We start from the raw sequence: 25101 nt of genomic DNA, 5'->3' as shown, positions 1-25101 counted from the left end.
CGTGAGGGGCGGGGCCTAGGTCACAGGCAGGAGGAGCAGGTGCCGGAAACCCGACGGGCGTGCGGATTTGGGGTACGCTAGGTGCAGGCCTGGAAACTGGAAGTTCCACGGCGGTCCCTTCCTCGGGTCTCCTCGTCCCGGAGCCGCTGTGGTGTGCCTCATTTTTCCCAATTGTGAAATGACACCTTTTCACCTCTTCACCCGGTTAGCCTCCTTGACTGCGCAGCCCCTGTTCTTAGCCTCCACCCCGTGCTGCTGAGTTTGCCTCCTTCTTCTTCTTTACTCTTTTCCTCTCTGTATCTTTTCCTCCCTGACTTAAACAACTTTTTTTTTCTTTTAAAATACAGGGTCTCGTTGTGTCGCCCAGGCTGGAGTGCAGTGGAGCAATTGCAGCTCACTGCAGCCTCCACCTCCTGGGCTCAAGCAATCATCCCACCTCAGCCTCCTGAGTAGCTGGGACTACAGGTGCATGCCACCATGCCCGGCGAATTTCCTTTTTCTTTTCTTTTCTCCCCTCCCTCCCTCCCTCCTTTCTTCCTTCCTTCCTTCCTTCCTTCCTTCCTTCCTTCCTTCCTTCCTTCCTTCTTTTCTTTCTTTCTCTCTCTCTCTCTTTCTTTCTTCCTTTTCTTTCTCTCTCTCTCTTTCTTTCTTCCTTCCTTTCTCTTTCTTTCTTTTCTTTCGACGACATCACACTCTGTTGCCCAGGCTGGGGGGAAGTGGCACGATCTCGGCCCACTGCAACCTCCACCTCCCAGGTTGCAGCGATTTTCCTGCCTCAGCCTCCTGAGTAGCTGGGATTACAGGTGCGCATCACCACACCCGGCTAATTTTTGTATTTTTAGTAGAGATGGGGTTTCACCATGTTGGCCAGGCTGGTGTCGAACTCCTGACCTCAGAAGATTTGCCTGCCTCGGCCTCCCAAAGTGCTGGGATTACAGGCATGAGCCATCGCGCCTGACCTATTTCTGATTTTTTATTTTCTTTAGAGACAGGGTCTCGCTATGTCTCCTGGGCTGGTCTCGAACTCTTGACCTCAAGCTCTCCTTCCATCTTGGCTTCCCAAAGCGCTAAGATTACAGGCGCGAGCCACCCCGCTTGGTTCTCCCTGACTTTTTAATTTGTATCCTCTCCAGAAGGACCTGGCTAGTTCTTTTGGCTTCCCAGAGAGAAATTTTTTCCTTGAAGCAGAGAATTGAAACCTCCATCTTAATCCACAAATACTGAAATTAAACATCTAGGGAGGTGCCCCAGAAACGCTAAGCATTTAGAAGTTAGCAGTTCAGATTCTGGGGAGTCAGAGAGACCTGAGCTCAAACTCAGACTTTGCCATTTACTCTCTGTGTCACCTTGGGCACGTTACTCCTAGCCTCACTTTCCCCACTTGTAAAATGGGGACAAACAGCCTACCTTGCTTTTGGCATCCAGTTCAGGATTTGCAGGATTTGAAGGCTTGATGCTTCAAGATCTGACCTCCTCTGTGACGTGTATTGCTCTTGGAGGCAGGGCTAGGTGGTGGTTGTGGGGTGTCACTGTTGGGAGTCACACAGCCCTGGGTTCAAATCCCAGCTCTGCCACTTGCAAACTGAATCACATTCAGCAAGTGACTTGATCTTGTTGATCATCTGTCTTGGCTTTTCTGTAAACTGTGCACAATGTGATGATATTACCACTTCACAGGGTTTTATGTGAGGGTGAAATGAGACTCTATACATTTGGCACAGAGCAAACTATCTATCTATCTATCTATCTATCTATCTATCTGTCTATCTATCATCTATCTATCTATCTGACACCTATCTATCTTTTTCGAAATAGGATCTCACTCTGTTGCCCTATGTATTATCTATCTATCTATCTATCTATCTATCTATCTATCTATCTATCATCTATCTATCTGACACCTATCTATCTTTTTTGAAATAGGATCTCACTCTGTTGCCCTATCTATCATCTATCTATCTATATGTGACACCTATCTATCTTTTTTGCAATAGGATCTCACTCTGTTGCCCAGGCAGGAGTGCAGTGGCATGATCTTGGCTCACTGCAACCTCCATGTCCTGGGTTTAAGTGATCCTCCCATCTCAGCCTCCCTAGTAGCTGGGACTACAGGCACACACAGGCTAATTGTTGTTGTTTTTTTTTTTTTTTGAGACAGAGTCTTGCTCTGTCACCCAGGCTGGAGTGCAGCGATGTGATCTTGGCTCACTGAAATCTCTACCTTCTGGGTTCAAGCCATTCTCCTGTGTCAGCCTCCTGAGTAGCTGGGATTACAGGCGTGTGCCACCACACCCGGCTAATTTTTTTTGTATTTTAATAGACACGGTTTCGTTCTGTTGGCCAGGCTGGTCTTCACCTCCTGACCTCAAGTGATCCGCCTGCCTTGGCCTCCCAAAGTGCTGGCATTACAGGCTTGAGCCACCGCGCCTGGCCAGAAGATCCATAGTTTTAAGGAACAAAATCAGGGTGGTGATTATTTTGGTGGCTTCTCGTTTTTAATCTTTTCAACCAAGGTCATGAACATTTTTCTCTTGGAGTCCTCTGAATTGCACTTCCTGATGGCCCAAGTAGTAATGTCATTGTAAAAACGTTCCCCAGAGGAGGACCTGGTAGGCAGCCAGCTTATGGGTGACAGTATGTTAGAAAACAGTGAAGCTCTGAGGTCAGACAGATGTGCGTTGAAATGCAAGGCCGACCGCTTGCTAGCTGGGTGACCTTGAACAAGTCACTTATCCTCACTGAGCTGGGTATTATGGGACTTGTGGACCCCTGTCCACACCCAGGTATAAAGCAATGTAATCATCTGCTTCTAACGGCACCCTCCTCTCTCTGTTTGTTAGCTCTTTAATTAGCTTAGGCTACAAGTAGTAAATCCAGAAGCTATGCAGGAACTGCTAATGAGTAAAACTTCCTGGCCATGAGACAATAGGGAGAGGTGGGGAGTGTGGCGGATTTGAGAGCACATGCCTTGTCTAAAGTGGGCAGCAGCTTCTCAGCTCGAACCCATATTTATTAGCTGGGATGCAGTCTAAAAGCGGACAGAGTTTTCAATTTTTCAAAATAAATGTGAGGCCTAGATTTTTAAAGCGGTATCTCCAGATTTTAAGGCAATTGGCATGGCTGCCGGGCTGGCTTTCCAGGGCCGCCAGTGTAACCCCTTTGTAGCGGGTAGTGGAAGATGGCAGGGGAACACAGAAGAAAAGACTCAAAGGACTATTACAGCAAAATGAGCCCATTACTGTGTGTGGCCACCAGGGGGCAGTAATTCACCTGACATCACTTCCCTCCTTCAATCTCCTTGTCAGGAGTTTACACTCAATTTTAACTCTTGACTTTGTCTGCATTCAGCCGTGTTGAATACACAAAATATGGTCCTTGAAGCGATATTGAAAAGTTGGCTTTCTCCATCTTAAGCATTCTGTATTAGGTGAAAATTGCCTCCCCGTGGCCCACGGAGGAGTTTTCTAAACGCTTACCTTGACACATGACAAAGAACCCAGAAAGTGGCTGCATGGGAAATGTGTCCATTATGCAAAGCAAAACAAAACAAGACAAAAAACCCTTCTGCATGTTTAAGGAACAGCAGTCAAGCGCTTCTTGCTGGCAGAGTCAGATTCTATTGCTTAGGAAAAACAAAACTCCCCGGCTTGAGGCTACATCGCATTGAGTTGGCTGCAGAATGACTCAACTTCGTTAAAAAGAAAATACACCACACCTGTTCTTGCTTCTTCATTTCTCTCATCTTTCCCCACCCCCCTTTTTTTTTCTCTTTCTAACTTAATGCTGTGGCTGAAAAAGAGAGCCCAACAGCCCTTCTCCCTGCTACTGATTAATCTTCCTTTTAAGACATACCTGGTGGGGCCCGGGCGCGGTGGCTCACACCTGCAATCCCAGCACTTTGGGAGACCGAGGCGGGCGGATCACGAGGTCAGGAGATCGAGACCATCCTGGTTAACACAGTGAAACCCCGTCTCTACTAAAAATACAAAAAATTAGCCGGGCGTGGTGACGGGCGCCTGTAGTCCCAGCTACTTGGGAGGCTGAGGCAGGAGAATGGCGTGAACCCGGGAGGTAGAGCTTGCGGTGAGCTGAGATCGCACTACTGCACTCCAGCCTGGGCGACAGAGCGAGATTCCGTCTCAAAAAAAAAAAAAAAAAAGACATACCTGGTGGGGTCAGACCCAGTTTCTGAGGCATCCCCAAGAAACAGGGCTTGGGGGACCCCATGTGAGTGTCCCTGGGCTAAAGGCTTGTGTTCTGGCCTCAGGACGTTTCTTATGTCATATGGTCTCAAAACACCAATATTTCAAAACTCAGACATGCAGATGAGTGTTGTTTTCAGAGCAAATCATTTGGGGAAGTGGTACTTCTTACTTGGAAAAAATTAAACATAACTGCTTTTCACCTGTTAAACAACTATTTTATTTCTTAAAAACAACATGAGATCATTACAGATACAGAATCCACAAAAAAAAAGAAAAAATACACATTCACAATTCTCCATATCTCTCTATGCACATTTATTTATTTTTGAGACAGGGTCTCACTCTGTCACCCAGGTTGGGGTACAGTGGCATGATCTCGGCTCGCTGCAGCCTCAACCTCCTGGACTTAAATGATCCTCCTGCCTCAGCCTCCCAAGTAGCTGGGACTATAGGTGTGTGCCACCACGACTGGCTAATTAAAAAAAATTTTTTTTTTATAGAGACAGGGTCTCACTCTGTCACCCAGGCTAGAGTGCAGTGGCACGATCTCAGCTCACTACAGCCTCAACCTCCTGGGCTTAAGTGATCCTCCTGCCTCAGCCTCCCAAGTAGCTGGGACTACAGGTGCATGCCACCATGACTGGCTAATTTAAACAATTATATTTTTTTGTAGAGATGGGGTTTCACTATGTTGCCCAGTCTGGTCTTTAACCCCTGGGCTCAAGAAATCCTCCCACCTCAGCCTCCCAAAGTGCTGGGATTATAAGCATGAGCTGCCACAACTGGCCACATCTATTTTTAAATGATGAAATACTTCTGATATCCAAAAGACATCAACAGTGCAATGGGCACTCGTGTACCTGCCATCCAGTTTAAAAAATACCATGTCACCAATACACTGAAGCCCCATGGGCTTCCTCCCCTTCACATGCCCTTCCCTCCCTCCCAGAGGTCACTACCATGTTGAATTTGGTGCTGCTGCCCCCATGCATGGCTTTTTGCTTTTATCCATATGCATGTATCCATAAATAATATATAATGATGTTATGCAGATTTTTATGCATGATATATACTGTGTGGATCCTTCTGCATTTTGGGGTTCAGAATTATGTCTTAGAGATTTATGCTCATGCTGATATGCATAGTTCTGGTTCATTAATTTTACAGTGCTGTATAGCATTCCATTTACAATTTATTTCCCATTTACCTGTTGATGGGCATTTGTGTTGTTTCCAATCTTTCCCTATCACAGACTGCGGTGAAATACTTGTATGATTTTTTGGCACGTGTGGAAGTTTCTCTAGGACAAAGTTTCTCAAAGAATCATTTGGGGGAGCTTTGGAAAAACAACCACATGGGGCTTTGCTCCAGACCAACGAAATCCTCTAACTGCTCCTCTGATCCTCCTGTATCTTAGCTACAAGTGGAAATAATCGTACCCACCATGCTGTCTCGTTTTTGGTAGTGGTAACAATTGAGCACTTACTGTGTGCTAAGTAATTTGTATGGTATTTGATTGCATTTTTGTAACAATGCCATGAAGTAGATATTATTAAACCCACTTTATAGAAGTTGAAAATGAGGCTTAGATAAATTAATTAGTCTGAGATCACACAGCAAGCAAGTGGCAGAGCCAGGGTTCACAACCAGTCTTCCTGACTCAAAATTTATGGTTTTGATGATTATGAGACCCTAGGCTTTCAGAGATCTCAGGTTACATTTTAGCTCCTCAGCTTTGGAGGTGGAAAAACTAAGGACAGAGCCAGAATACAAATCCAAGTCTTTAGATTCCCTACCCGTTAACATGTCACCTTCTACTGTAAAAATGCTTTGAGGGTAGGGGAAGGAGCAAGGAGGAAAAATCTTCATAAAGTCATCTTCTCGAGACAATTTCTGACATCCACCCTATGTCTGTTATCCATTGCTGTGTAACAAATAACCCCAATGCTTAGTAGCTTAAAACAACAGCATACATTTTTTGCTTTACATTATATTGTGTGGGTCAATAATCTGGGAGCAGTTTAGCTGGATGGTTCTAGCTGGCAGACTTTCTTGAGATTGAAGTCAAGACAGTGTTTGGGGCTGCAATCATCTGAAGGCTTGACTGGTGCTGAAGGCTCCATTTCCAAGGTGGCTCACATGGCTGGTGGCTGGGGGCTTCAGTTCCTCTCATGTGGGCTGCCCCATAGGACTGCTTGAGTGTCCTCTCAACATGGCAGCTGGCTTCCTCCAGCATGAATGACCCAAGAGTGCGGTGTCTTTTATGATCTAGCTTCAGAAGGCACACTTTAACCTTTGCTGTACTCTGTTGGCCACAACACAGATCAATCTTGTTACAAGGTATGAGGGGGTTACATAAGGCTCACCAGGAGATGAGGATCAGTGGGGCCCATCTTCGAGGCTGCCCGTCTTATGCACTGCCTCTTCCCTTCTCTGTCCCAATGATTGATTCTGCCTGACAGGATGAACTTCAGGCCTCATGGGCCTTGTGTGGTGGACTCTTTGGGTACCTCAAGGCAGGGAGTTTCTGCATTTGTGAGACTCCTCTGTGAGAACAGTGGACTCCCAGTGGCTGACTGCCTTTCTCCCAGCTGTTTACTGACTGCTTTCTAGCTGTACTACTCTAATTGGCCCGAGAAGCTGCCTACTCCTGCCTAAAAATATGGTCATGTTGACATGGAGACTGACTCAGGTGCTCAATACGCTGTTTTAGATCACAGCCTCTGAAAGATGTGACTAACACTTCTCTTCCTGCATGGGGATGGTGACTCAGTTTGGGCCAGGATGGAGTGAAGACCCAGTGGAGCCTACATCCTCCCCCTTCTCTGATTTCTCTGTTTCACCTGATTCAAGGTAGCCAGGGTCTGGGGGCTGCTGGGCAGAGGGGCTGTGGACCTCCCTGAGTCCAAATTGCAGTCCATTTTGATGCCCCCCAAAAAGCTCTCAGTGGAAGCTCTCTGTTGCCATAGTAACGTGGAGATGTGGAAATTAACATGGGTGTCTGGCTAGCCAAGAAAGCCAAGCTCTTAATACTCATTCCCTCTTTTAAATAGATAAGAATTCCCAGGAGGGCTTTGGACAGACATCAAAGTGCCTATTTCAGGTGTTGAGAAAATACTCTTTTAAAAATTATTGTGAAATGAATTCAGCCCTAATCAGAGACATGGCAGTGATTTGGCATTCTCAGAGGAATTGGAGAAATAAGTTTAGAGCCAAGACAACTGTTTTTTCTTTTCTGAATGACAGCTTTATTGAGATATAATTCACATACCACACAATTCTCCCATTTGAAGTGTACAATTCTGTGGTTTTTAATATATTCACAGGGTTGTGCAACCATCACCCCAATTTTAGAACATTTTCATTACCCTCAAAGGAAGCAAAGACCCTTTAGTAGCAATTTCCTGTTTCTCCCCAAGTTCCCTCCCTCAGCCCCTGGCAATCTACTCTCTGTCTGTATAGATTTTTCTCTTCTGGATGTTTCCTGTAAATGGAATCCTGTAATATGATGGCTTTTGGGGTCTGGCTTCTTTCAGAAGCCCTCTTATGGTTCTTCACAGTTTTTCCAACAGCAGCGTTTCCATGCACTTTGAGAACAATTCGTTGGCTGGGGGTGCAGCTGCAAAATTAACCCCCAGCCTGGGGATGGATGAAAGGGAGCAGACTCCTCCAAGGCCACCAACCTGGCCTTCCTTGTTCCTTCTTGAGCCTTCCTGGCTGCTTTGGGACTGTGGTGGGAAAAGTGGCCCTTTGGGAGCATGGCTGGCTGGGCTTCACACTGGCATACAGTGGACATGCTTCCTGTGACTTCCTTTCTCCGGAGAGTTATAATCACAAGCAGCAGAAGATCACCAGGTGCCAGGCACCATGCTGCGAGCATCCCATGAGTTAGGATAATCTCATTGTTACAGACCTTTTTTCCCCTCTCTTTTTATGGGGATTCACTAAATGGCCACCTCTTTTACTTCATGCAGATGTTTTGCTGAGGCTATCACTTGCGTCATTTTTCTATTTTTCAGCCATAAATGATGCACATAGAAATAATCTCACTCTTTGCCCTCTGCAAGCCTAGATATTTTACTTGTTTATTTATTTATTTATTTATTTATTTATTTATTTATTTATTTGAGATGGGGTCTCACTCTCTCACCCAGGCTGGAGTGCAGTGCTGCAACCTCGGCTTCCCTGAAACCTCTGCCTCCTGGGCTCACGCGATTCTCCTGCCTCAGCATCCCGAGTAGCTGGGACTACAGGCATGCGCCACCACGCCCAGCTAACTTTTTGTATTTTTGTTAGAGACAGGGTTTCACCATGTTGTCCAGGCTGGACTCAAACTCCTGGCCTCAAGCGATCCTCCTGCCTCAGCCTCCCAAAGCTTTGGGATTACAGGCATGAGCCACTGCACTTGGCCTATTTTTTAAAATATAAAGTGTCTCTGCAGCCCCTTGGTCCTTAATAAGCTCCACAGGGGCAGGGATTTGTCTTTTGTTCACAGCTACAGCCCCAGTGCCTGATGCTGGAAGGCTACAGGAGTGTTATCGACATTGGTTGAACAAATACATGATTTTGTTGAATCCTTTGATGCCCCACAAGGTAGGTAGAGTTATGAGACCCATTTTACAGATGAGGAAACCAAAGCCCAGAGATGTGAAGTGACTTGTCACAGGCCATCAGCCTATAAGTGGTGGAGCTGGGATTTGATCTGATTAAGGGGGATCTGGAGCTCTTAAGCACTCTATTATGTGCAAATACGTGTTGTGGGTTGAACTGTGCTTCTCAAAATATGTTGAAGTCCTAACCCCAAGATCTGTGAGTGAGACTTTATTGGGAAACAGAGTCTTTGCAGATAATCAAGTTTTTGTTTTTAAAAACTGATGCATAATAGATGTGCATAGTTTCAGGGTACATGTAATAATTTAATACATTCATGTAATTTGTTAGGATCAAGTCAGTGTACTTGGGATACCCGTCACCTTAAATATTGTCTTTTCTTTATTCTAGAAAAATTCAAATTCTTCTTTTCTAGCTATTTTGAAATATACAATAGATTATGGTAACCTATAGTCACCCCACTGATCTATGAAACACTGGGTCTCATTTCTTATATCAAACTGCATATGTGTACCCGTCAATCAACTTCTCTTCATTCTCCTGCCCCCCTGCCCCTTCCCAGCCTCTGTTAACCACGAGCCTACTCTCTAATTTCATGAGATCCACTTTTTAAATTCCCACATATGAGTGAGAACACGAGATCTTTGTCTTTCTGTGCCTGGCTTATTTCACTTAACAGAATGACCTCCAGTTCCATCCATGTTGCTGCAAATGACAGGATCTCATCCTTTTTTATGGCTGAATAATATTCCATTGTGTGTATATACCTCATTTTCTCTATTCATTCATCCATTGATGGACACTGAGGTTGATTTCATATTCTGGCTATTGTGAATAGTGCTGCAGTAAACATGAGAATTCAGATGTCTTTTTGATATATTTATTTCCTTTCTTTTAAATATAACCACTAGTGAAATTGTCAGATCATATTGTCATATCTATTTTTAGTTTTTTGAGGAACTGAAATACTGTTCTCCATAGTAGCTGTACCATTTTTTTTCTTTTTCTTTTTGAGTTTAGGAGTGGAGGATTAATAGGCAGGAGAAAAAGAAAGAAAACCACCTGTCTCTCTGGGACTTCCGAGAGGAAAGACTGCCCAGGAACCAATGCACTGGATTTTAGAGTCAGTCTTGAGGAAGTGGTGTCTGATTTACATAGGGCTCACAGATTGTTTCGATCACGTATGACGTTTACATAGCGCATAGGAAAGGCTGGCCACCCAACCCTAATCTTGTTATGTGAATAGGCTTTCCAGTTGACTAGGGTCATCGTGTCTAGTCTTTACTGTACACGTGGCTGACGAAGACAAGGGGAGATGGAGCCGCTGTCTTTATCATGATTGGCTCAACTGCCGGCATCTATGTCTGACGCTTGATTTTGCAGGCTGCTCTTTGTTAGAAAGGAAAATGATTTGGGGCTGCTTTTCATTAAAAGGAAAACCTTTCTGAGGACTTCCATACCACTGCTATCTGCCTAAGTAATTTATTCTTAACTCCTGTATCATTCCCTACTCTGGAGTGGTAGCCCTAACTGCTGTTAGGGGGTGTTGGATGATGACTTTTTCTGGCTACTTTCTGCTGACAAGTAGCATTGTGTGGGGAAGAGCAGCTAGGGTTCCCCCTGGGGTCAATCTAAGGGTCCTCGAAAGAAAGGCGTGTCCATGCATGGTTCTGTCTGTAGCACCATTTTGAATTTGATTGCTGTTAGCTATTCCGATGGTCTGTAACACTGGTTTGCCTCCACCAGATGTTGTGTTTCAGTGAATGTTGTACCTTGGTATACCAGAGGCAGTCCTCAATATGAAGTGGCTACTTTGTCTGGGGTATATACCCGGGGTTTGTTGTTTTGAGCCAGGAAAACTTAGGACACTGACACACAAGCAGAGTTTAGGAGCGGAGGTTTAATAAGTAGAAGAAAAAGAAAGAAAAACAGCTTTCTCTCTGTTGAGAGGAGACTTCCAAGAGGAAAGACCCCAATTTTTTTTTTCTAATAGGCTTAAAATATACATAAGTGGCTGTACTAATTTGTATTCCAGGGTAGGATCTCTTGACCAGGGTTCCCATCAGCTCCCAGCTTCCCAAGAAGCAAGAACCCACCAGCAAGGAGCTTGATCACCACTACTGGGTCCAAATAAGGGGGCAGTGTGCTGGGGCTGGGAATGGAGGTTTGATTGTGAATCCCTCACCATCTGCCCTGAGACCTGTTGAGCTGGTCGTGGGGCTGCATCTGATGAAGAAACTTCTGCTAAAATGATTTCTGTCTTCTTCAGGCAACTTCCAACCCAAGTAATACAACATAAATAGATGATTTCGCTACATGTACTGGGGTAAATTTCGGATTTCCCTTTTCTTTTTCCCCAACTTTTTCTGTGGCTTTTTCTTCTCTTTTTTGCAGCCAAGAAATGAAATGTTCATTTGTTCATTAATTAATTCAGCAAACATATGTTGATATCCTACCATGTGCAGGCAAAATAAGACATGCTGGTCTCTGGCTGTATGGGCTTGGCAAGTAGCATTGTCTCTTTTCAGGGCAAATGGTAGCTTTTCCATATTTTTAAAGTTACTCAGGTAATCTCAGGCAAAGGATTAGAAGGAAATGGAGACAGACCATATAACAACAACAACAAAAAAACTTCAGTTGTCAAACAAAACCAAATCAAAAGCCCTACCTTTGGGAAACTGTTTTACCTCATCAGGTTGTCTAGAACCCACAGCAATAGAAATATTAGGAAAGGCAGTGAAGTTCGTGTGTTATTTGAAATTCTGCTGGAACACCCTATAAAATGGGATATAAACACTCTAGCACTCTCTTACCCCCCACCAATTTTTTATTGTGGTAAAATGCACATAACATAAAATGTAGCATCTTAACCATTTTTAAGTGTACAGTTCAGTGGCATTAAATACATTCACATTGTTTCGCAAACATCCCCACCATCCATCTCTAGAACTCTTTTCATCTCATGAAACTGAGACTCTGTACTCATTAAACAACCACTTCCCATCCCCAGTCCCTGCAGCCCCTCACCACCACCATTGTACTTTCTTTCTCTATGATCTTAACTACACTAAGTGAAACTGGCCGAATTGTCCCATAGAACTGATGTTTATAGTTTCTTTGAATAAGCATAGAAATTGATCCTCCCAGTCTTAAAAACATGAAAAAGTTACATTTGTCTTATCTGAGTTCCTTTCTCAGGAAACCAACCATCAGGTCTCGCAGATAGGATCAAGGAGCTGAAACTCATGAGGCCACTATATCTGGACAATAAGATGCCATGATTACCTAACTGACCACCTGCTTCCTATTGCCCAACTCCTCTTCCTTATTCCTCCCTAATTCCTGTTTTCCTGCATGTAGCTACATTTCCTCCCTGCTATATAAACCCTTGAGTTTAGTTGGTCAGGGAGATGGATTTGAGATTGATCTCCTATCTCTTGGGCTGCAGCACCTGAATAAAGCTGTCTTCCCTGGCAATACTCATTGTCTCAGTATTGGCTTTCTGCAGCAAGCAGCAGAATCTAGACCAAACCCCTGGCATTTTGGTAGCATAAGTACCTCATTTAAGTGTAGTCATACAGTATTTGTCCTCTTGTGACTGGCTTATTTCACTTAGCATAAGGTCCTCAAAGTTCATCCATGTTGTAATATGTGGCAGAATTTCCTTCCTTTTAAAGGCTGAATAATACTCCTAGTACTCACTTATTTTTTTCTTTTGAGACAGGGTCTCACTCTTGTTGCCCAGGCTGGAGTGCAGTGGTGTGATCTCAGCTCACTGCGGCCTCCACCCCCTGGGCTCCAGCAATCCTCCCACCTCAGCTTCCTGAGTAGCTGGGACCACAGGCATGCATCACCATGCCTGGCTAATTTTTGTATTTTTTTTTTATAGGGATGATGTTTTGCCATGTTACCCAGGCTGGTCTCGAACTCCTAAACTCAAGCAATCCACCTGCCTTGGCCTCCCAATGTGCTTGGATTACAGGTGTGAACCACTGCGCCTGGTCGGTTTTCCATTTTAATGTGTTCTTGTGTGTAGCTGAAAGGTCAGCCTAATATCTTTTGACCATTGACTGGTGTCGAGGCTTAGTTGAAAAAGTTGGTTAGAATAGAGAAACTTACATTATGAATATTTTATCTTATCTTTTAACTTACACATACTAGTATTCTGTATACTAATCTGTACTGTGAATACTAATATTAATGTTGGGTTAATGGATGATTAATAAATGAGTTAATTGAGTGAAGTCTCACATTGTCTTCCCTGCGTGAATCAGGTGATTTCCTTTTTTGATTCATTTTAAATGTAATGAGAATTTAAAGACACTGGCTAAGCAGCCTACAGAACCCTTCCAGATTTTTATAATTTTCCTCCCCTTCCCATCTTTTTCTTACAACTAATTCGTCATCAATTTCTATTTAGAAGCTTGCTTTTCTCAGGGCTATCCAAAACACTTAGTTTTCATAGAAACAACTTTTCTTTTTCTCTTCTTTTTTTTAGACGGGGTCTTACTCTGTTGCTCAGGCTGGAGTGTAGTGGTGCAATCACAGCTCACTGTAGCCTTGACCTCCAGGGCTCCAGCCATCCTCCTGATAACCTGGGACCACAGGCATGAACCACCATGTTGGCTAATTTTTGCATTTTTTGTAGAGACAGGGTTTCGCCATGTTGCCCAGGCTGGTCTCAAACTCCTGAGCTCAAGCGATCCTCCCACCTTGGTCTCCCAAAGTGCCGGGATTACAGGCATAAGCCACTGCGCCTGGCCTTTCCCTTCTATTTTATCCTACTACATACTACTTAACTAGTTACAAGTGAAACTGGCATAAATAGGTTTGGCAGCAAACAACTGATTTTGGTACGCATACAGCTCAACACAAGGCAGCTGGTGGCTTACTGGTCTCTGATGTTGGGTGTGCAGTGACTCAAGCTAATTATGAGAAAAAATTAGACAAATTCAAGTTTAATGAAATTCTAGAAACTAAAAGGCCAGTACTTTTCAAAAGTTATCAAGATCATAAAAGACAAAACTATTACATATTGGAGGACACTGAGGAAATATGACAATTAAGTATTTGGCTGATTCTGAATTGTATTCTTTTACTAGAAAGAACTTTATTAGGACAATTGGTGAAACTTAAATGGGGTCTGGGGAGAAGATGGTAATAGATCAGTGTTAATTGCTTGATTTTGATGGTTGTATTATGGTCCTGTAGGAGAGTTATATGCAATGTGGAATCCTGGATTGGATCCTGGACCAGAAAATGGTCCAAAAAATTTAGTTTTTTTTATTAAGTGTTCATTAATGGAAAAACTGATGAAATTTGAATGTCCATAGACTAGTCATATTGCACCAATGTTCATTTCTTGGTTTAGATAGTTGTACTATTGTTATGCAAGATATCAACATTAGGGAACGTTGGGTAAAGAACATAGAAAAACTCTAGGTATTCAATTTTTGAGTCTAAATTTTTCAAAAGAAAAAGTTCTTGCTCTTTTTATTTTTTTTGAGACAGAGTCTCACTCTGTCGCCCAGGCTGGATCACCCAGTGGTGCGATCACAGCTCACTGCAATCTCCGCCTCCCAGGTTCCAGTGATTCTTATGCCTCAGCCTCCTGAGTAGCTAGGTCTATAGGCGTGGACGACCACGCCTGGCTAAATTTAATGAATTTAAATGAAGGCCAGGGGTTCGAGCTCCCAAGTGAGGCCAATGAAGTTGCTGGTCCACAGACCACGCTTTGGGAAGCCCCCACATCTTGGTTGACTTTAATTATTTATTGATTGATTTTCTGGGCATGTGAAATATTTCCATAGCTCTAGGAGTCAGAGATATACAAAAAGGTGTTCCAAATGAGTGTCTCTCCTTCTACCTCTCTTCTACCCCAAGGAATCTGTGGCTTGGGAACTCTTCAAGAAATGCTGATGTGAAGTTTGAGAAGTGCTGGTTCACAGAGGCTTGAAGAAGCACCTGGGCTTTATTTGGGGACGGAGCAGCAGCTGATGCCTCCCTCAATGTTCTGCAGATCCCAGAGCAAAGACCTCTGAGTTTACCACCCCACCCTGCCCTGCCACGGCTCACCCCTGCGGTGGGCTCTGCCAGAGGAGGAAGAGCGGGACCCTCAAGCTCTCTCTGGGGCCTCAGCTCCAGGTCAGATAACCATTTTTGGGAGAGGGTTGAGATGCTGCAAGGGTGACTTTCGAGGGAGCTCTGACACTTGGGGATTCTGATCATTTCTAGCACATCTGGGTCTAGGATTAAGTAAAACATGGGTTACTTCCCGGGTGAGAAGTTCGGAAAATGGGAGGCAGCTCTTTGGCCTGCAGCATGAGGATAGTTCAGTCGTTTCCTGTGGCTGGAAGAAAAGGTGGCACTCTCTTTCCCAGTGTTGTTCTTGGGGCTGTGTCCCCCTAAAATACAAGTAATAGCCCACTTGGCAGCCCAGGCTCCCCGTCTTGGTAATTTGGCCTGACAATCCCTGAAAAAGCCCCTGCTCGTCCCTCCTCGTCCCCTCCAGTTTTGGCTTCTCGTCTGGCTGCCCGGAAAACTTTGCCAAACCTTAACCAACTTCATGTTACAGCTGTGCCTTGGTGTTCCCTCTAGAGAGAGCGTTTTGCGATAGTACCAAGCACTGCAACAGAATACACTCACTTAACAAGCTTCCACTGAGACCCCATCCTGGGCCCCGGGAAACCGCAGTAAACAAAACAGACTCAATTCCTGCCCTCACACAGCTTACTTTCTGGTGGAGGAGAGAGACACTAAATGAAATAGGTAAATGATATGGTATATTCGAGGCTGACAAGCCCTGTGGAAAAAATAAAATAGGGAAGAGCGTGAGGAGTGGTTTGTGATTGAGGTGGTGAGTTATGTGGATGTCTGGAGGGAAGAGTGTTATAGGCAGGGGGAACAGCACGTGCAAAAGCCCTGAGGCAGGCGCTTATGGTGTACTTATGGAATGGCAAGGAAGCCAAAGGGGGCTGGAGATGATGAGGGACGGGGAGCAGGTGGGAGATGTGATCAGAAAGATGGCCTGGAAGGGTTAGATCTTAGGGCCTCAAAGACCCAATGTAGGGATCTGGTGATCATCAGAGTCAGTAAGGCAGTTGCCTGAGGAGTGACATGGTCCACCATAAGGGATGCAATGATGAAGCTCTGCAACCTCCTTGCCCTGTGTCCTCATACAAGAGTCACCACCGCTCTGTGCCTCGGTTGTTCCTTCTCTTAAATGGAGACAATAACAAGACCTGCTTTATCCTCCTATTACGAGGATTAATGATGTAAGGGGCCAGGCGTGGTGGCTCATGCCTGTGATCCCAGCACTTTTGGAGGTCAAAGTGGGAGGACTGCTTGAGGCTAGGAGTTCAACACCAGCCTGGGCAACACAGCAAAACCTTGTGTCTACAAAAATAAAAAAGAAAAATAAAAAGCCATGTTTGGTGGTGCGCACCTGTAGTCCCAGCTACTCGGGAGGCTGAGGTGGGAGGGAGGATCGCTTGAGCCCAGGAGGTCAAGGCTGCAGTGAACTTTGATTGCAACAGTGCATGCCCGCCTAGGTGACAGAGTGAGATCCTGTCTCAAAAAAAAAAAAAAAAAAAATCTAATATAAGTAAAGTTGTGATCAAGTGCTAAGTAAATCTCAGCGGTTGTATTATTGTTATCCAGAATAATATTTGCCCTCTGGTTCCATGTCCTCCTTCCCAAGACTCTTAAGAGTTCCTCAGACTCTAGGAGGAACAAAAGATAGGTGCCTGGATTATCCAGTCTACCTCAAGAAATAGCTTGCGAGCAGCTATGATGTGCTGCGGGATGGTGTCCAATAGCAATAAAATCCATGAGAGAGTCCAGGGACTGGATGCATATCTGGGACCATCTAGCTTTCTTTTTTTATTAGAAACAGTCTCGCTCTGTCACCTAGGCTGGAGTGTAGTGGCGTGATCATAGCTCACTGCAGCCTCGAACTCCTGGGCTCAAGCAATCCTCCCGCCTCAGCCTCCTGAGTAGCCGGGACTACAGGCACACACCACCATGACTGGCTAATTTTTAAAATATTTTTTTACAGATAGGAGATGTTGCTGTGTTGCCCAGGCTGGTCTCAAACTCCTGGGCTCAAGCGATCTACCTGCTTCACCCTCCTTAGTGCCGGGATTATAGGCATGAGCCACTGCGCCCAGCCCATCCAGCTTTCTTTACACCAAAGGGCTGCTGCACAGAGACCTTTCACCTGGAATGTTCTTTCCCACATCCCTGCTTCACATAGCAAAGTCTTGCTCATCTCAGAGGTTTCAGCTCCTTCCTTGGGGCTCACCAGACCCTAGGTGAGGGCATCGTCCATGTGGTCAGAATGCTCTGCTGTTCTTTCCCTGAGCATACATCCCTCTTGTATCAAATTCTTGTGTCACATCTCCCTCCCCAGCATCCCATGGGCTCAAGAGGGCAGCCCTTGTCGGCAGCCCCCAGTGCAGATCTTGCACACAGTGCAAACCTCCCAGATATTTCCAGTATGAATGGAACACTTTTTTTTTTTTTTTTTGAGATGGAGTCTTGCTCTGTCGCCCAGGCTGGAGTGCAGTGGCGCAATCTCGGCTCACTGCAAGCTCCACCTCCTGGGTTCACGCCATTCTCCTGCCTCAGCCTCCCGAGTAGCTGGGACTACAGGTGCCCACCACCACGCCTGGCTAATTTTTTTGTATTTTTAGTGGAGACAGGGTTTCACTGTGTTAGCCAGGATGATCTCGATCTCCTGACCTCATGATCCACCTGCCTCGGTCTCCCAAAGTGCTGGGATTACAGGCGTGAGCCACCGCGCCCAGCCAGAGCACTTGTTTAAGCATGAAAAGCTCACCTTGTTTGGGAGCTGATTAGTTTCTTATTGAATCTTACAGCTTCCATTTATAAAAGCCCTGTCTGTGGCTATCCCTCGCTGTTCTTAGCATGCATCTTGGGGTGTTCCCCAGAGTTCTTCCAACTGAACCTGGGAAGCCAACCGAGTGAAAGAGAGAAACTCCCAGGCGAGGATGAGTCAAGGGTTTATGGCTGGATTCCCGCATGCTCTTGCCACAGCACCTCAATGTGCTGCAAGAAAGTGAGCTGTTCGACATTTCCCTTTATATGGCTGGATTTAATTGCAGGCAATAGAGTGTTAAATCTCAAGTGCTGGCTCTTCTGACTTTCAATGGGAGGGGAGCAGAGAGGCTCAGTTGGAACCTGAAGGGAGGGCAAATGACAGTTTGCACTCTGATTCGAAGGGAAGCGAAACAACCTCAGAAACTGCAGAGAGAGCCTCTTAGTAATGATACCTAATATGTTATGTGGCTCCTGGGGAAGTAGCTAGAAGCACTAATACTGGTAATAATTTAATACTAGCATTTGTACAGAGATTATTATTATTTTTGAGTCAGGGTGTCACTCTGTCACCCAGGCTGGAGTGCAGTGGCAAAATCTCGGGTCACTGCAGCTTCTACCTCCTGGTTTCAAGCAATTCTCTTGCCTCAGCTTCCTGAGCAGCTGGGACTACAGGTGTGCGCCACCACACCTGGCTAATTTTTTGTATTTTTAGTAGAGGCAGGGTTTCACCATGTTGGCCAGGCTAGTGTCAAACTCCTGGCCTCAAGTGATCCACTCACCTCAGCCTCCCAAAGTGCTAGGATTACAGGTGTGAGCCACCATGCCTGGCTGCAAAGTGTTTTTATCTAACATACCTCGTAACTGTACTTAAAAATGTTTGTTCCACAAGAAATGAAGCTTCGTGAGGACAGAGATTTTTGTTTGCTGCTATATTCCCAGCATAGTGCCTGACACATAATAAGTGCTTAATAACTGTTTGTTGAATTAATGAATGACCTTAAATCATCCTCCACACCTTGGGTAACATGGACATAATGCATAGAAAGTGGTGTGCTTGGTTCCTGGCCCACGGTGAGTAGCATTTGATGTTTGCAATTAGGACTATTAACTTGGGCCATTGGAGGAATGTGGGGTCCTCTGGCCAGAGGAGCCCCCCACTACAAGACAGCAGCCATCTTCCCACCCCTTAGGTTCCGGGTGGGGGACTTGAACTCAGGAAGCCTGAGACATTTATTGGCTACTTCTGAGCTTTGGTCCAGATGGCTGGACCTAGCTGGCTCCTGACAATTGGAGAAAAGCTGTAGAGTCTAGAGGGAGATGTTCACAGTACATGGAAGATCAGGGTACGCAATGGCCGGATCAATCCTTAGCCATTATTTATTATCGCTGCAGGCATTTTTGTGAAGGAGATGGCAGGCGTTTGGGCACATAGCTCCTTCCAGATGTCCGCCGTAAACGCTCTGCACTTGCCGAGTTCTCGGGAACATAAAACCCGCTGTCAATGGACTTGCCCAGAGCCTGTATTTGCTGCGTTTTTGTTCTTGTTTAGTTATTACATTAAGTCTCCTGTGATTACAGAGCCGACAGCTGGTAAGGATTTGCATATGGCATGAAATTAAGTTAGTTCATTTTAATGTCTAAACTGAGCAGGGCGTGAATTTGTCTGGTGAAATCTCTGTCTCCCTTATCTTTGTTTGCACATCTGCTTTCGGCTGTAGCCTCTGATGTCTTCAAGTTTGATTTCTCCCCACTTCACCCAGGAAAGAGAGGGAATTGGCTCCCCCTTCTAGAATTCCAGAAGGGACTTTACACTTTGGCGTTTAGAATGTTCTCTTTTAGGTTTCAAGAGGATTTAAGACTCCAGGGCTGCTATGAAGAGACCAGCATTCTAGCCCCAGCTTTGTGACTTGCTTGCTGTGTTGCCCTGAGCAAGTCACTTTCCCTCTCTGGGCCTCAACTCTTCATCTGTCAAGTGAGAGATTGGAAGCAGATGAGTGTTCATCTGTTGGGGCGCTTTTGACATTTGGGGTGGGACAGTTTTTTTATTGGGTGGGACTGAGCGAGGTAGTGTATGATGTTGAGCATGCCTGGTCCTTGGGCGTTGTATGTCAGCCACACTTCAAATTACTGAAAACCAAAAAGCACCACTACACGTTTCCAAATGCATCTGTAGCAAACCCAGCTAGTGCCCTACTCACATCCCTGCATCCCTTCACTGTTTTTGTACACATCATCCACCAGTGTGCCCTCCCTCCTCAAATGCCAGCACCTGCGTCTCTTCAGGGTGGACTGTCTTCAGATTGCCAGAACTTGCTTTGCTGGGAATCTATGTTCATTCTCCACCCCATGGGAAGCTCTTAACCAATGACTAACAGGTGTGTGGGTGGGGGATGAGTGCTCCAGCTCCCCAATCTTTGACCTGGTCAACTCTAAGATGAGGGATTGAGTGAAGGTTGCCCTCTGTGGGGCTTTGCCTACTGCTTTGTCATGGGAATACACCCTAATAAATGACTTTTACACAAATTATTATCATAGTCCACTTCTAGAGCACCCAGCCCAAGACAGTCTCCAGGGGGCAGTATAAGCCCCTCTTGATGACCACTGAACCAGATGATCTCACTGGATGATTTTTCCATTCAGCAAATCTTTGGTGTCTAATATGTGCCAGGTCCAGGGCTGGCTGTGATGTTAATTTCATGTGACAACTTGATTGGGTTAAGGGATGCTCAGATAGCTAGTAAGACATTATTTCTGAGTGTATCTGTGAGAGTGTTTTTGGAAGAGATTAGCATTTGAGTTGATACACTGGGTAAAGCAGATGGCCCTCCCCAGCGTAGGTGGGCATCATCCAATCTGTAGGGCCCCAGATAGAGCAAAAAGGTGGAGGAAAGGCAAATTCTCTTTTTCCCTTCTTGAGTTAGGACATTCATCTTCTCCTGTGTTCAGACATTGGCACTCCTGGTTCTTGGGCCTTTGGACTCTGGGGCTTACACCAGTTCCACCTCTTACCTCTTCCCTCCTCTTCTTTAGTTCTCAGGCCTTTGGCCTTGGACTGGGAGTTTCACCATCAGCTCTCTTTGTTCTTAGGCCTTTGAACTTGGACTGAATTACACCACTGGTTTTCCTGGTTCTCAAGCTGCAGCATGGCAGATCTCGGGACTTCTCAGTCTGCATCATCATATGAACCAAATCCCACGATAAATCTCCTCTTATATAGCTACATAAATCTGTAGGCTCTGTTTCTTTGGAGAATTCTGACTGATACATTGGATAGAAAACTATGAACATGATACGGGTCTGCCCCGTAGACTTATAACCTAGTGAGGCCAGCAGGCAATAATAAGTATAATAAGTGGTGGTGGTGGTGGTGGTGGAGGGATTCTATGAAGAGGGGACATTTATGCTGCACTTAACAGGAGAAAAAGAAGTGAGTGAGCCAGGTTGATAGTATGGAAGAGAGCTTGCCAGGCAGATGGAATAGCATGTGCAAAGGCTGGGAGGAGAAAAAGGCTTGGCATGTGGGAGGACTGGTTGAAGGCCAGAAGGGCTGGAAAGCAGGCAGGGTGATGGGGAGAGAGGTGTGTGAGATGGGGTGGAGAGCCAGGCAGGGGACAGGTCTTGAGGGACCTGGTGGTGAGGAATTTGGTTTTTATTCAAAGCGATGGGAAGCCATTGAGTGGTTTTAAGCAGGAGTAGTATGATTCAGTTTATATTTAAAAAAGATTATTCTGGCTGTTGGGTAGAAGATGAATCAGAGGGAAGTGCATCAGTCAGGGTCTGGTCTAGGTGTTTCAAACAGAGGGGACTTAATACGGGGAAATGGTTATACAAGTGTTAAAACAGCTGAGAAGTCAAATAGGGGACAAGGAGGTGACCCAGAAATGATTACTATCAAGACTTCTTTTTACTTATGGCCAAATGGACAAAGTAGGGAGGTGATGTTATCAGAACCCAGGAGCTGGAACCATTTGGCAGGAAGGAGAACCATGGTTGGGCTGCCCTGCTGGAGCTGGGATCATGGAGGTGAAACCACTGGGGAGGTGTGGATGTTGCCCAGGGATTCCACCTGAAATAGATGGAGGGCCAGAGATGCCCTGGTTTCTCTCTTCATCCCTCCCTCTAGTCTCCCACTGGTGCCTCCCAATGGTTGCATTTATCTGGAAGCCAAAAGAGCCTGGGAAATATGGTTCCCTGGGATGTAGAGCAAGACTGGGAAGGGTAGGGATTGGATCTGAGCACAAAAAAGAGAATGCTCAGCATAGGGGCCAATGAAAGCTCCTGCAAGAGTAGAGGTGAGAGATGATGGTGCCTCAAGTCATAGTGGTGGAGATGGAGAAATGCAGATAGAGTGAGGTCTACCTTGGAGCTAAAACCAACAGGGCACGGGTGTGGTGGCAAAGGAGAGGGAGGAATCAGAGATGACTCTGAGGTTGTTTTTCCGTGAGCAACTGTTAGACAGGATGGTTTTCAAGTCAAATCAACATGTAGGGCTGGAGTGTCAGCACACCAGGGTTCTCTCAGAAGATTTCCCTGCTCCTTATCTCAGCCAGTGAAATACTTGAGGGCTCCAGAGCCTCTTCTTTGATGAGAGTCTCACCATGGGGACTAAATTCTTGTTGACATAGTTCTCACTCTTAACATCCTCTAGGGTCATGAGCAGCTCTTCAAGATGATCAGAATTCTTATGTTTATAATCCTCAGAGCAGATTCTGGGATTTAGAGCATTCATTCTGAATGAACGCTTGTAATCCAAGTCACTTCTCCACTTTTGTTATAGTAAATTGTGAAGAGTAGGTGCTCCAGAGTCATGTAAATCCAGATTTAAATCCAATTCCAGCCATGTATTCTTGGGAAATGTATATAACTTCTTTGAGCTTAGTCCCTCTTTTGGAGCATGGGATTGTGTTTGTTAATACGTTTTCATTCTAAGTGACAGAAACCCAAGTTAATTAGAATAAACAACATTAATAGAGGTAATTTATTAGAAAGCTCCTGACTACAAAGAAGAGTTGAAAAGTCAAGCTAGGGGAATGGCAAGGAAGCATCTAGATCCTACCAACTGGAGACGGGACTAGAGATCTGTAGAGCATGTCTCCACTGCCTATCGCTGCCTATTTCTTGGCATTGATGTCATTCTTTTTTTTCTCTGCAGTCTCAACTTTCTCTGCTCTTCAGTGTACAGGATGGAAAACACAGATGCTGTGGCTTCAGGTTTTTATATGAAAGTAACATCACCCATTCAGAGAGAGTCTGACTTGACATCGTGCCACATTCAAAATTCTCAGGGAAAGGTATCACTGGCCTGTTTGGGATCAGGTGCTCATCTTTGAACCAATCAGCTGTGGCCAAGAGGTGGGATTACATTGCAACATGGCTGCTCCTGTTGTAGACATAAGATTGGGGGAGAAGAAGGGAGCACTGGGGAGGCAATCCTATAGAATGCTACTGCTGGAATAATAATGGTACTTGCTACCAGTGTTGCTATGACAGGTGTGATAATGCTTAGCATAGTTCCTGATACATAGTAAATGCTCAATATATATTAGCTGCTATAATAATTACTATTTTTGATGAAATCTGATCAAGGCCATTCTTGAAGCCAGTACAGTACTCATAAAATTAATGGATACATTTCCAGGGAAATCCCTAAGATGGTATTAGGGCATGAAGCCAGAAGACAAAGAGCTTCATGTAAGGTATCAGTCATTTCACTTGAGTCCGTAGGGAATCCACCATGATATTGTATTCATATTTTTTTCCTCTCCATTACAAGAAAGTAGGAAAAAGTAAGATGATGAATTTTACTTTCACAGATGAAAATGGAAAGGGCTCTCAAGACTTGACCAAAGGGCTGAGCTGAATAAGGCAGGATTTCAGATCCAGCTCCATGTATATGTCTGTGAAGATCAGAGAAAGACATGGTCTGGGTCTTTGAAGAGGTCCTGAAATCTTGTTCACCTTCGGTCCATTACCCCAATTCCCCAATCTATTTTTGTTTAACTTTTTTTGTTGCAAATGACAAAAATTCAGCCAAACTAGCTAAAGCTCCTGAAGTGTTTTTATTAGTTTATGTATCTAAGAAGATAGGCGTGAAGATATTGATAGGCACAACAGAAGCCACGGATCAAACAATGTACTTGGGACTCTTTCTCCATTTCTTGGCTCTGTTTATGTGTTGATGTTATTATTTAAGATTTCTCTTGAGTGGCAGAAACATGTGACTGGCAGACCAAAATTCCAACATTATGACCCCAGAGGCAAAATATGGTCTTCTCCATGGCACCAGCAGAGGATGACTATGGAAGAACTCTGACTGGTCCTGCTGGAGACACATGCCTACCTCTGAACCAGCCTGGCCTGGAGGGTAGAGTTCTCTGATAGACCATACTTGTTGCTATAGAAGCTGTGATAGCTCCACTAGAAGCACATAGAATAAGGAGGATAATTTCCAAGGAAAGAGGCTATTGGGAAGACCAAGATCACAGTGTCCCAGGGGTATTAGCAAGCACAAAGGCATTAAGAAGACTTTTATGCTTGTTTTAGGGTGAGCAGAAGGGGAAAAACCTAAGATTACATCTCATTCTGCAGTAGTTCAAGGCAATGAGAGAAACTTGGGTGGAAGAGGTGATGGTATCAAAGAAGCCCATTTGGAGAAAAGAAAAGGAGTGACACAGCTGCATAGCTATAATCCTAATCACTTAAGACAGTGGAGCACCCTGGACCTCAGTGCAGGAGAGAAAGATTCTGCCCCTCTATGGAGAGGAGAAGCCACCAGCAGGCATTGTGTTTTTCAGCTGAGTAGATCCACAGCCCTTCCATGACAGGGGCCCTTGTCCATAGGAGGTAGCTTCTTCACTGACAAGCCATCAGAGAGATAAGGATAACCATGTACTATGGCCAGTCCCTGCATCAAAGTTAATCAGCATGGAAGGCCAGGTTACTCTGGTTCATGATATGAAGTCGTAATTCTTATCCTAGCCACGGCTGTGCTGAACAGTTCTGAGCAGGCTTCAGTTAACTCTGTTCAGTTGCCCCCTCCATGGGGCTTCTCAGATGCTGCAATGTGGAATTCCACTGGGAATCTGATTGCAACCTCTGCACTTGCTACCTTGAAGCTGGAGGGAGCCATTGCCCCTCGGGTGGTCCTGACCAATAGGAGACAGGAGCTGATGGATAGTGTGTTTCCCCTGCTCCCTTTAGATGGACAGTTCTGACACACATTTCACAAACTCTTTGAAAGTTCCCATAGATGGAGCATGCAATTACAGGTGGTAGTGGCCAACTGGATATTTCATGCTTTTGTTGGCTTTTCCCTCTTCCCCCTTCATGCCCTCGTTCCTGCTCCCTGAGAGCACCTTCCTAAATCAATGACCCACAGGAAGGACACTGCTTTCAGTAAAACAGTTTCCAGTTTTCATGATTATAAATGGTGCTGCAATGCACA

General features: G+C 45.1%; 1 protein-coding gene across 1 annotated transcript in view; it reads left to right on the top strand.

The window, feature by feature from the left end:
* Positions 1 to 32: 32 nt before the first annotated feature.
* CMKLR1 (chemerin chemokine-like receptor 1) overlaps positions 33 to 25101 on the top strand; it is a 224620-nt gene continuing 199551 nt past the window's right edge. Inside the window, exons 1-3 of the mRNA XM_055237627.2 lie at positions 33 to 72; positions 12706 to 12798; positions 14700 to 14960. The gene's annotated coding sequence lies outside the window, so the exon portion shown is untranslated. The remainder of the gene's footprint in view (positions 73 to 12705; positions 12799 to 14699; positions 14961 to 25101) is intronic.

The sequence above is a fragment of the Symphalangus syndactylus genome, chromosome 13, assembly GCF_028878055.3.
Source record: "Symphalangus syndactylus isolate Jambi chromosome 13, NHGRI_mSymSyn1-v2.1_pri, whole genome shotgun sequence".
NCBI classification, from domain to species: Eukaryota; Metazoa; Chordata; class Mammalia; order Primates; family Hylobatidae; genus Symphalangus; species Symphalangus syndactylus.
This window is presented reverse-complemented; position numbering and strand designations above follow the sequence as displayed.